Source organism: Tinamus guttatus, unplaced genomic scaffold (genome assembly GCF_059628265.1).
Source record: "Tinamus guttatus ecotype Peru unplaced genomic scaffold, ASM5962826v1 Tinamus_guttatus_pri_ptg000056l, whole genome shotgun sequence".
Classification (NCBI taxonomy): Eukaryota; Metazoa; Chordata; class Aves; order Tinamiformes; family Tinamidae; genus Tinamus; species Tinamus guttatus.
Window position 1 is genome coordinate 931,868 of NW_028288590.1, and position 12,429 is coordinate 944,296.

A 12,429-nucleotide genomic window follows, 5' to 3' on the forward strand; every position below is an offset into this window, starting at 1 on the left:
CCTCTTCTCAGAGTGTGAGTCTCCTTCATGCACTTCTAATTATAACTATGGTAACTTGACATGGGGAGAGAAGCAGTCCTTTGAATAAGATACCTGAGACTAGTAACCCAAATCTAGGCCCAGCATAAGGTTTGTTCAACAGAACATAGCATAATATAGCTTGGAGTTGTGTTTTTTTTTTTCCTCCTCTTTTTTTTTTTTTTGTTTAAACTGAGAAAAAAACTAATAAACTGTACACCAGTGATATGTCTCAAATTCTCAGTTAGGTCTACTTACACTAATCCATTACCCCCAAAAAGTTCAGTTTCTGTTCCCAGCTGTACAGCTTCCCCTCCTGAAGCACATGGAGCTTCTTTGAACTGTGTCCCTTTTCCTCATTACTCCTAATATAATGTAATAAAAGTAGTTCTAGACAGATATTCCCTATCTCATTCAACTATAAAAAGTATGTTCTTACTTATCTTCATTTTTTCAGTATAGTTGAGGTACCTTTTGCCGAGCAAGAAACAATTTCAGAAGTGTAAATCCTTCCATAAAGCCAATTTCTTATAACTCCCATTTACATGACTGTCATAAAAGATATCTGACCTCCTTGTTCTCTCCCACATGGAAAAGGAAGCAGAGCTGGAAGCTTTAAAAACATACCACAGAGAATGGCTTATCGACAGAACATACCACTTCATTACTTAAGACAGCAAACAAATAGTAGAGCGGAAAAGGCGTATGACTCTAAGAAGATTAATGTATCTGGGTTTGGTTTTGAATATCTCAGGCCCAAGCATATCGGGTTTTTTGCTGTTATTTTTTCCCCTCTCCTTACCATATCTCTAAATAAAGTTAAGTAAGCAGCATAGGTATCTCAGAGATCAGTTCGTTTAATTCCTCGAATATTCGCAGGGGCATTTCCACCTCGCGATGACAGTCGGGGAGAGCCTGAGGGAGGATGCGAGTTTGACGGGGGGATGAAACGCTGGGGGATGCAGCGCCCACTTCCCGGCTGGGGGGGACGCAGGATACACAGGACCCGCTTCTCCACGTGGGGCAAAGCACGGGGGGATGCAGGACACGCTGTACCCACCTCCCCGCGTGGGGCAAAGCGAGGACCTTCGGGCGTGACACACGGGAATGCTGGCAAACGCGGGGCTCCCGCTGGGGGCCGGTGCGCGACGGGCTCGGGCAGGCTGAGTCATCGCCCGCACTAACTTCACGGCGAGCCCCGGACCTGCAAAGGGGCGCGGGGCACACCCGGGACCAGCGCCGACCCCCTCGGTTGCGGAGCCGCCCCGAGCGGATCCCGATCCTCCCTCATTCCCCCCGCCGGAGCCAGCCCCGCCCCCGGTAACGGGCAAAGCGCCAGTGGCGGCGGGACAGCCCCGGCCTCGCCGCTCTAGCCGCCCCCCGCCCCGTCACTCACCGGAGGTCCCGCGGCGGCGCCGCGCATCCTGCGGCGGCGCCCCCTTCCACCGCGGCCGAGCCCAGCGCCTCCGCGGGGCTCGGCGGTCACCGCGCGCGGACGGGCAGGGAAGCGTGAGGCCGCGGGGCAGGGGCGGGCGGCGGGGCCGGGCGGGGCAGCGGCGGGGCCGGGCCGGGCAGAGGGACGGCGAGTCCGGGCGCAGCCGCAGCCGCCGCCGCCGCTGTTTGTTATTGTCGTCACCCGCTTCCGCCGCCGGGGCATGCTGGGAGCGGGGGTGGCCGGAGGCGGAACCAGAGAGCGGAAGGCGCGGGAGAGCGCGCTCGCAGGAGGCGGAAGTCAGCCCCTGGTCGCGAGACCGGGAGACCCCGTGGGCCGTTGAAGCCCAGGGGGGTGGTGGAGAAGGCGGGGCCGCTGGTGACGTCAGTGGGCGCCGTGGCAGGGCCCGGCGCCGTGGGAGGGGGTCGTGCGGAGGAGAGGGCGGGAGTCTCTTTCTCACTCGGCAGGACAGATCTATTTAGTTGTAAAACAACGAAGTTCGTTGCACGGAGCATTTCCCCCCAGTTACCTCTTAGGCCCGTTTTGAATCCTTATGTGCACACCACCTTCGCCTAATTTTATTTTTTCATAGAATCATTATGGCTGGAAAAGACCTTCAAGATCATCAAGCCCAACCATATGCATTTCGGCACCAGGTAACGTTCCTAAGTGCCTCATCTACTCATTTCTTGGACGCTTCTAGGGACGATGACTCCACCACTTCCCTGGAAAGCCTGTTCCAATGCTTGACTACTCTTTCTGTGTACAAATTGTTCCTAATGTCTAACCTAAAGCTCCCTGGTGCAACAAGAGGACATTTTCTCTTGTCCTATCCATAGTTATTCTGGAGAAGAGATCATCCTTGCCTTGTAGTTTGTCAAATTCCCACTTCTCACAGGCTGGACCAGGCTTTATGGTTTTCACAGACAACACCTGGTAGCCACGTCTGCTAGTTTGAAGAGCTTTCAGCCTGCCTGTCACATTAAGGACAGTGATGGACAGACGTAGCCTGTACAGGTGTTCACGGAAAACACCACAGTGTGGGCAAAGCCTCATGACCCTCAGTTGCCTCCTGGTGGCACTTGGTAGACAAGTACTTTCCGACTCTCACAGCTTCATGTGAGACATGCATTAAGTACCCACATTCAGAACATCTGTGGCACGTCAGAATACAATAGTAAGGGGAGGTACTTTTGATGAATGGGTGCAATTTAATGGGAAGTATAATACAGCTTTCTAATAAAGCAGTTTAGAGAGACTTTGTGTTTTAGCTGCACAGATGTAAACTTCTGCTTTTTGCATTCCCCAAATGGTGTTCACTCATCAAGTCTTCAAATGTGATGAAGGACTGTTCTCTAGTGTGAAGGGAATACCATCAGCTAGGACTTTATAAAACAAATACCCTTCATACTATACACAGGGACATAACTGGAGCTACAGACAGTTAAAAAACGTTGAGGTTTAGTACACCTGAAGCACTCGTAAAGCTCAATAAACATGTATGGCCTTGTGGAGAGAGAGCATTCAGAGACCTACTGCAATTTGAGGGACAGAAGAGAGGAGAAGCAAGAGCAGCCATCCGAGCACTGCGGCAGCAGTGCCAACAGGTTTGCTGCTTTCTGACAGAGCAATTCTCTCTTTCAAGCACTCATTGCATGCAGAGAGCCTCTAGGCAGGTAGGAGCTGTTCAGTCTTCTACGGCACGTGTGGAACAACTGTTGATCTCAGAAGATGAGGCAGGTCTGAGGCAGGAACTGAGCAGTAAGCAAAGCCCGGCTAGCAAAGCAGGTTGGTCTGGCTTCATCTTTAGTGTTTCATTATGTTGCTTCCTCTCAACATGATCCGCACCGCTTATGCCAAGCAGCTAATTATAGGTGTCTTTCATGTGCCTGTCTGAACAAAAACAAAGTTTGGAGTTAGATCTAGCACTTTTATCCCAAAAACGTAGTATTTTAATGAAGATTGTTTTGCTCCAGAGCGTATGAAAGCGAAGCATTAAATCCAGGGTGCTGATAATTCATCACATTTTAAAAGCATTTTACCAAACTTAGTTTATTATTATTTCTACATATTTTTGAGGAGATTTAGATTCACCCATTCTGTAGAATATGCAAGAAGGTTGAAGGAATTTTTCACTGGCTGCTTTTACTTTGGGATGCCGAATTTGGTATCTCTAAAGCATGTTTCTCTTACAAATGACATGTTTATGCAGCAGCACTCAGGGAGCAGAAAGAGCCGGCTGCTCTGCAAGGGAAGGCAACCTGGGAGCCCAGCGAGCCAAGGCAGAGTCATCAGAGCCAAGGGCACAGTCCCTCAGTACCTGAGTGAGGTCTGATGACGGTGACCTGGTTTAGCCAAGCAGGTCAAGTCCGTAGCGACAAGGCAGGTTTGGGCTCAAGCCCAAGGAAGTCAACGACCCAATGGATCATTGGGGTAAGCGGGGCACAGCCGTGACATATTTCAAGCAAGGGTCAAGGCCCTTAATGCTTAAACACAGCTCTGACGAGGACGGAAGCAGCCCCAGGAAGACCTTTCGGCCTCGCAGTGCTGGCTCTTTAGCAGGTGTCCACGCTCATGGCTGCAGCTGGCAGCCTGGCCGGAAGTGGCACAGGCGGGAAGGCCTCGTTGTGCCGTCTGGGCCGCGGTAGCTACCGTGACCTGAAGTAGGTTTGGATACAAAGTTAAAAACAGTGAAAATACTGAACTAGATCAATAAACTAATTTCTGTCACAGATTAGCATTTACTTTATATAGGTAATCTCTAAATTGATATATCTGTTGTGTATTTTCTTCCCAGATTATTCTTACAGCACATCCCACCTAACTTCTGGGTATGGCAGTCCCTTCTGCCTGAACTGTTGCATCCATGGCTCCAGGCTTACTGCTATGACTCTACTTCTTAGTCCTTTAAATATACACTTCCCAATATATTTTGAATATAAAACTCAATAGTGAGTATAGGATTTATAATTAAAAATTCCAGTTGCAAACCCAAGGCATGCTTGCTACAAGTCAGGATGAGACTGCTTTTTGGGACATACTACTTTATCAAGAAAACAAATACTAAGCTCATTAAATTCCAACAGAAAATTTGGAGACATGAGTTTGTCTGAACACTCCTCTTTTTTTTTTCTTCTCCAGAACAAGCGGGAAAGACCTGTCAGACCTGTCAAAACTTCTGTTTGTTTTAGATCATCCTTTCGAAAAGACATCCAGTGTCAATTTAAAGTTCCAAGAATTACAGTGATTAATTATTGTCATTACTGAAACATCAAACTTTATTGTTCCACTGTCAGCCATGTAGTTTGTTACATGCTTCTTTTCCAGAGATACCTGTTCACTTACAGCCCCTTGATACCCCTTAGGTGCACAGAAGTGTAGCACAAAATAAGCTAAGTTTCTCAAGTTCCACTCTTAAGTGTTTATTTCTGCAGCTGATTTGTAATATTTCTCCAGTTTATCAAGCACACTTCTTAAATTGCTAATATCAGACCAGGTAAATGAGGAGTAGTGTATCAATCTTTCTGTACCTTTTTCATTGCAGTTGCAATTAGCCCAGCTTGTAAGGGACCAATATCATCAGCATTTTATTTAGTTCAAAATGTACTTGAGAAACCACATCTTCCTATTTTCATCAGCTCTATTTGCTATTAATTCTCCCTATGTGCTTTTGCTTTCCTTAGATTTAGTAGAGTTACTATCTTTATGATCTTCCCCACAGTTCTGTCTTTTTTTTTTTTTTTTCATATCAGGAATATCTGCTTTCACTTCCCTGCTTTTAAACCAAGGTTCCTTCTTTCTCAGTTGAGACTTGGTGACATCTAATAATCTTGAATAGTTATTCATTGTTTAAGTTTCTCACAGCTAAATAAGTGAACCATGTTATAAAACAATAATTATTTTGTGAAATAGTCATTTTTTAAAGCACAAAGCACATATTACTGTTTTGAAGTGGTCTATACAAAGCAAACGTCAGTCTGCAGCAACTGACTAGGTTGCTACAACTAGAGACTTGCTAGAACTGAGGTAGGTTCTCCTACCTACTAGGTAGATATACTTAAAGAATTGATTATCTCTCAATATATCATGGCAGTCTATAGCAAACATCAAGTACTGTCCCACCTCTTCCTTCTTCTCCAGAAGCTCCCTTATTTTCAAATGGTCAGTGACTCATAAGCAGCTAATGCCATTTTTGAAAGCATGGCCCTCCCTCTGACCCTATTATGGATCATTCCTAACCAGTGATTTTAACACCATGTGACTCCTCCCATTCTATTTAAGTAATTCCTACTACATAGGTTTTGTATTCATGAGTAACTTCATTTGCCCCATTTCTTGCATTGGATCCTTGCAAGAAGGGGATAGTTGGCTTTAATTTAACATACAGGTCACAAATTCAGTGTGTATTTCCTGAGTAGAAATATATAAAAGATATGTGAAACTCAGATAAAAAATAGTAGAAATGCTCATAATCCCTAAGGTAAATGAAGCTCTGAAGGAAAAACAGACAGCCTGAGTAATCGTATGAAACTCCTCTGTAGTGCACTGTTATTTAGAGACCTTGTTTGTCTGTAATGTAACAGCTGGAGCTTCTCACATCAGCTCTGAACAACCCGCAGAAAATACTCAACAAAAGGAGGCCAAACAAGTAATACACAGAGGACTGCATGAAACAACAGAGGTTGTATTTACAGTGATGCAAATATATTGCTCTATTAACTTTATTACATTTTTAGTATTACTAATGATATAATTCCCATTTTTTACTCTCTAGTGGCTGTTATTTTTTGTTACAGCACTTGCCATTTTCACACAGGCATTTGTAGTTTTGAATGCCCATGTGTAATTTCTAATAACAATAAAACTAGTTACATAAGCAGATATTTGGTTTGAAGAAATCGTGCCTGGAATTAAGCTGCCTTAAGTTGCTAGAAACTTGATTTGTTTTCTTTTTTGAGAGACCTATTTTCATTTCACAGTTGCGACGTGAGATATACTGTAACCATTTGCAAAACAATGTCCTAATTATCGAATCATCATTCTAGTCACAGATAATGTATTCTGATCCTTTCATGGTTTAGCATTAGTGCCTTGTCCTAGAGCACAAAGATTTAATTTGTAAGTAAACAGGTGCAGACTTATCTGCAGGCTTCAGCTCCTCTCTTAGCCCCAGTAGTAAAGTTTGTCTCTCCCTATAACCATGGAGCAGACACAGAAAGGCAGAGTCAAACAGGAGCATGTTCTGGAACAGGGATTTTAGACTGTCCTGCTGAAACATAGCAGCACTAGGGCTGCCAGTGCAGCGCACTGGGCATTTTTGTAAGAGACACTCATGTGCATCTACCCTTATTCACTCCTCCCATATTTTGCTTTCGATGTGTGCTCTGTTTTTCTCAAGGGCTAGAAAAGGATGAATAAATACAATCTGAGTGAGTAGCTGTCTGAGATTTTTCACATTTTGTTAAAAATGAAATAATTACCTTTTTAAATTACTATATAAACTTGTCACCCTCCTCCCAAGATTTCTATTAACGTAAACTGGAAATTCAAGATGCAGAAGCTCTTCATTTAACATATCTTATTAATTATATATATACACAAAATTAATAACCTAAAAACAACTATATGAAACCCATTTGTGCTTACATAAAGATGAATTGTTAAGTGAAAATACCGTTTGTTAACACACTGAATTTCTTTTTTGTTCCTCAGTCTGCTAACCTGTAGCATTCACCCCTTTTTGTTTTATTCCTCAATGAAGTGGAAACAAAAGTGACATTTTTTTTTTCCCCAGCTCTCAGAGCCTCCATTGAAAGAATTAGTCATGGACCTCAATTAAGTGAATACAATGAAATGATGATTCTTTCATCTCCAGGAGAGAATACACCTATCAAACATTTCTAAGTACCTAGTTAAATTATTTGAAAAGATACTGTAGGAGTAGACTAATGTAAGCGTGGTTTTAAATCATTTTTAAAAACTGTTTTCAGAATCCACGTGTATTCATTATGCGTTTTTAGGAGCTGTTTCATATTCATTGATCAGATCAGGCAGGGATGCTGGGAGAATCCTCTTTTGGGGCTTTGCAGCTCCTTGTTTTGCTCTGCTGTGCAGAGCGCTCCCACTCCGCAGTGGAGCAACTTGGATCACTGCTGGTTTCATTGCATCATTTATCTTCTCTGTGTGTTTTGAAAGCATGTAAAGGTTACAGAAATCTGTGTAGACAGGTAATTGTTTAAAGAGATGGAGAGGCTGGAAGAATATTGTGAAGTTAAAACCATCCAGTGCTCTTACATGAAGTTAATTCCAAAAAGCATTTCTGAAAAGATAGCTTAGTGTATTTATACATCATGTATAAAAACTAATAAGCAAAAATCTCTATTACTTAAAAAGAAACCAAATATATCACTGGTTATTATGGAAAATAATTAGAAATTATTCTCTTATAATGAAATAAGACTGTTAGAGATAGTATAGATCAATACCTGCATAATTAACTTGGGCATGAAAGAAAGAAAAAAGAAAAAGAAAAATATGACAAAACTCTACAACATTCCCAGTTTCTCTCTAGCTCAGCATTACATTTCTGAAACTACAAGAAAAATCATCTCAAATTGCAGCTGCAGACTGGCTGGAGTATTGTGCAGGTGTATTCTGGAGAGATCATATCCACATTGACTTATGCCTATAGTGGAATGCATATGCATTAAAAAGAAGGCCTTTAAAGAAAATTGAAGAGCTAAATAGCTCGTGTAAACTTTTGCAGAGGGAAGGAAAAGTTCAGCAGTATCCTTTATGCTGTCATTATAAATACAGAAAGAAATGCTAAGAAAAAAGAAAAGTGTGGAGCAAGAGCTAGCCAGACCCCCAAATGTAATGAAGTTGAATAACTCTGCACTCTTACATATTTGGTTACCAGAGCAAGAGCCCAGAAGCACCTAATAAGGTGCTTGTTTTTTAACTTCAGTTCAACTAGGTTTATGAAGTAGTTTGGAATGCTAAATTAGAAGTGCTTGAGTTTCACAACTGATTATATTTGGTCTTTTTAACCATCTTGCTCTGTCCGTTTGTCCCTAAAGACAAATTTCTGCATCTCTCTGAAACAGCAGACATTTTTATTATTTAATAGAAATAAAATTTATCCCATTTCTTAAATAGTTGCACAGAAAATCTCAAATAGTATGTGAGCTCCAGGAGTTAGGCCAAAGATCTGTGAAATTACCCAGGGGAAATGTTGTATCTCCTCTCAAGCTTGAGCACTTGATTTAGGTCCTAACACTGCCTATTTCTGACCAAGTGTACGTACCTCGGCTTGATCTATTTGAGATCACTGCTGATGAAGTCAACGTGCAGCAATTTGTGTAGGGGGCAGTGACAACTTTCCTTATCTTTGCACTAGGGTTGTCTTAGTAAGCACTGCTGCTCGGTCCTTTCTCTATAAATGCTCCACGTGGTGCAGTTGCAGCAATAGTATGCAATATAGTAGCCTCTGGCTTGCTGTCAGTTTTGGGGATTAATGCACCATCTTCAGCTGCCTCCATTCTACCTGTTCAGTGCATATGAGTGAGAGAGAGCAGAATCTCTTATATTGATTGCATAATGCTTGTTCTTGAACTTGCTGTAAAGCTCAGTACAGAAAATCTTCCCCCCTCATCGTCAGAAACAGGAACTATTTCTGCTGCTGTTAGCTTAATTTAACAGAACAAGCATTTTTTTGCCTTTTTAGGAGAACTCTTGATGCAATGTGGCACGCACTGCAATTATGCAGCCCAGAATTAATTACCTAGCCATTACATTGATGCCTCAAGCAATATGTTGCAGTACTGGAAAAGCAACACGAGAGGTCGGTATTAATCTTAAAATTTTCAATCTGCTTGAAAGAAGCTGTTGGAGCTCTAAGAATTTAAGGATCAGAGCAATTTTTTGTTTGTTTGTTTGTTTAATCATACACATAATGGGGTACCTCTGGGCTCCAAACACACTCTCGATATGGAAGTAGTAGAGATTGATGCAGTTCTGGTTTTCTATATACAGCCCAAAACAGCATGCTCACTTAAAATATTACACAAGATAAAATAAGATAAAATACTGCTAGAGAACTGGTCTTCACCCTGCCATGTCAACTTTCTTACTTCTTTGTGTGTCAAAAAAGGAATAATCAGTAGAAAGCATGGAATATATGTTCTTATTTTGGTGGAGTTATAGTTACTTTTTTTTTCCTTTTTCCCAGTAGTGTTCTAATATTTTTCTCCACTAGCTATTTTTTTTCTTCTGTTCAGTCATAGTGAAATGTTTTAGCTGTGCCTTTTTTGAGTCTACTTTATTCAACTCCCTTCAAACCACTGTTGGTACCTTCTTTAGACATTTCTGTAAAGATACTGTTTTTCAAAGCTTTGTATTTTCTCATAGTTGGACTTGCATGTCCATCTGTGTAGACTTTTTAAAGCCTGAATATATAGACAGAAGAAGAACTTGAATCTTCAAATTAATTATTTTATCACTATTTTTTCCAAATTATGTTGAAAGAAAAGGTTTTTTTTTTCTGTTTGAGGACTTGTAGGAAGTTTTTTGGACACTAGATGACAGTGGAGGGTAGTAATTGCAAAGAGGATTTTGAAATAGATTAATAGATCATTATCATTTTGTCAGTTTGGTTTAATTATTCTCTATTTTTGATATTTAAAAACTTGATGCATTCATTTTCATTCTTTTGCTAAAAAAGTAAGTTAGGTGGCATTTCAGTTCAAGGGTATATGGGAATCTCAGAAGTTCCTAGAAAGAGCTAAAATCTACCCATGAGGATGTTATTTCTACAGAAAATCTCTTCAGCTTGGAAAACAATGTTCAATTATAGATATATTTTGCATCACAAAGAATAAAATGGTACTGGTTTCAATTAAATTTTTATTTACAGAAAATGTAGCTTTAAGTGTAACTTAAAACAAAAGTTTCCATTGTAAGTTTTCATAGACTTCTTTTTCTTAGGCAGCTCTTGTTAAAGGATTTAAAACCTCAAATCTAATTGAAAGCTAGTGAGCTGTTGAATCCATGCCATGGAGTTTCTGAAGTGTGGGATGGAAAGGGATTTCTTCATTTTGTTTAGTCTAAACTCATTCACTGAGAGAGGAACAAGTATATCCAGTCATTCTCAAACATGTTCATCTAACTCAGTTTTAAGAAGAGCCCCATGAGCAAGAATTCACTATATCCTAAAATATGCTGTTACAGCCACTTACAGTTGTTTTTCTCCATAATATTCAGCCTAAATTTTACTGATTCATCCCCTAGTTTAACCTTCTCATATTGTCATAGAGAATGGCCACTCACAATCCCTTTTATTGACTGAGTCTTGAAAAATCTTTTGGGCCGTTTCCAATACATAGTGTTAGGAGAAGCCTTCCCTTCCCTTGCCTTCCCTCCCCTTCCCTTCCCTCCGCCACTGAAATATGGTGGCATCTACTCTCACCGTGCTGATGTTGTGAGGTTAATTTCTGCCTGTTGTTGCCATTAACCTGCCATTAGAATTCTAGAAGAGGCAACTAGAAGAGGACAAAGGACATTTCATACCTAGAGCAGAGGTCAGTTTCCCTCAATGAACGTTTGGTTTCTTGCTGATCAAGACAGACTGAAGTTTTTACCATTTTTTGGCCTTTTCAAGGCTGGCAATTTAGAGAAGTTATGTGCAGCTGACAGTTCAAAATATTTAATATGAATGCATGCAGTAAAAAGAAGGAGAATGTGTCAAAGGCACTTTTAATATATTTGGTATTTCACAGTAGTGGTAAACTTGGCTTTCTTCTTCATCAAACTGTCAGGCCTTGTGGTCTTCATATGAGATGATACCCTCTGGCATTTCTGTGTTAACAGAAAAAAAAGTTTCATTAGTCAGAGAATATGTCAAAAAAAAAAAAAAAAAAGTAAAGGAAGGAGATCTCACCTAGCTGCCCAGCTTCCTGTCTGTCCAGCCAGCTGAGTCTCCTGTGTTTATCTTCTCAAGCAGCAGGTGGGACTGACGTGGATGAGTCCGTTTTGCCAGGATTTCTGATAGGCTGACATTTTACTGTAAACTAAACATCAATAACCCAGAATACTCTTAATAACCCACAAAACTCTTAATTCAAGACAGTTTCAAATGTTTACAGGTGTTTTGAATGACCTCCTTTACCACGCGTGTTCTTGCAGAGTTCTCTACAGCACCTCACAGAAAATTATATGGAAGACCAAAAAAGAAGTATATCAGCAGAACAGATTTCTGTCCTTTTCCTGGATATAAACAACTAGCCTAATTAACACTACTTCAGTATGCTGATGTAGAAATTGTCAAATTAATAACCAATATTTAAAAGAAATGCACCTGTGTTTAGCTTTATACTCACTTCTCAAAGAATGTCACACAATGTAAAGCAATAAGGTTATTCTGTATCATTCTTAAGGACAGCTCTCACTTTATACGAAACACTGTCTAGGTCCAATGACATGCAGCAGTATTACTTTAGATTTCTGCAGTGAATATAAATCAAGAACATAGGAGTGAAAGCGTGCCTTTATGTTAACATTCCATATCACTTAATTGGTTTTAGCTCAGTGGGGTAGTATTCTGAGTACAAAAGAGCAGTGTGAGTTGTCTTGATAGTGCAAAAATGCCTTCATATGTGACTGTTCATTCCTCCTGTAGCACAGCAGTGCTGGCGTCAACATGTGAGTGGTGTCATTAATGACACACCCAAACATTTTCAGTGGCAACCTCTGCTAAAAATGCCAATTTATAGTTACAGCTAGGTGAAAAACTGAAAAGAGAGTTGGTTCTTTTCAGTTAAATAAACATAAAAATTGAAATCTGTTAGATGAAAATAAATGTTTACACACATTTCTTTCCTTAAAAAAGGAAGCAAAACTTAGGAAATCACAGGCATATTTTTTCAGCTGCACACTATCTAGATTAGCAGTCCTTAGACTTACAGTTCCAGAGAGTGTCAGAA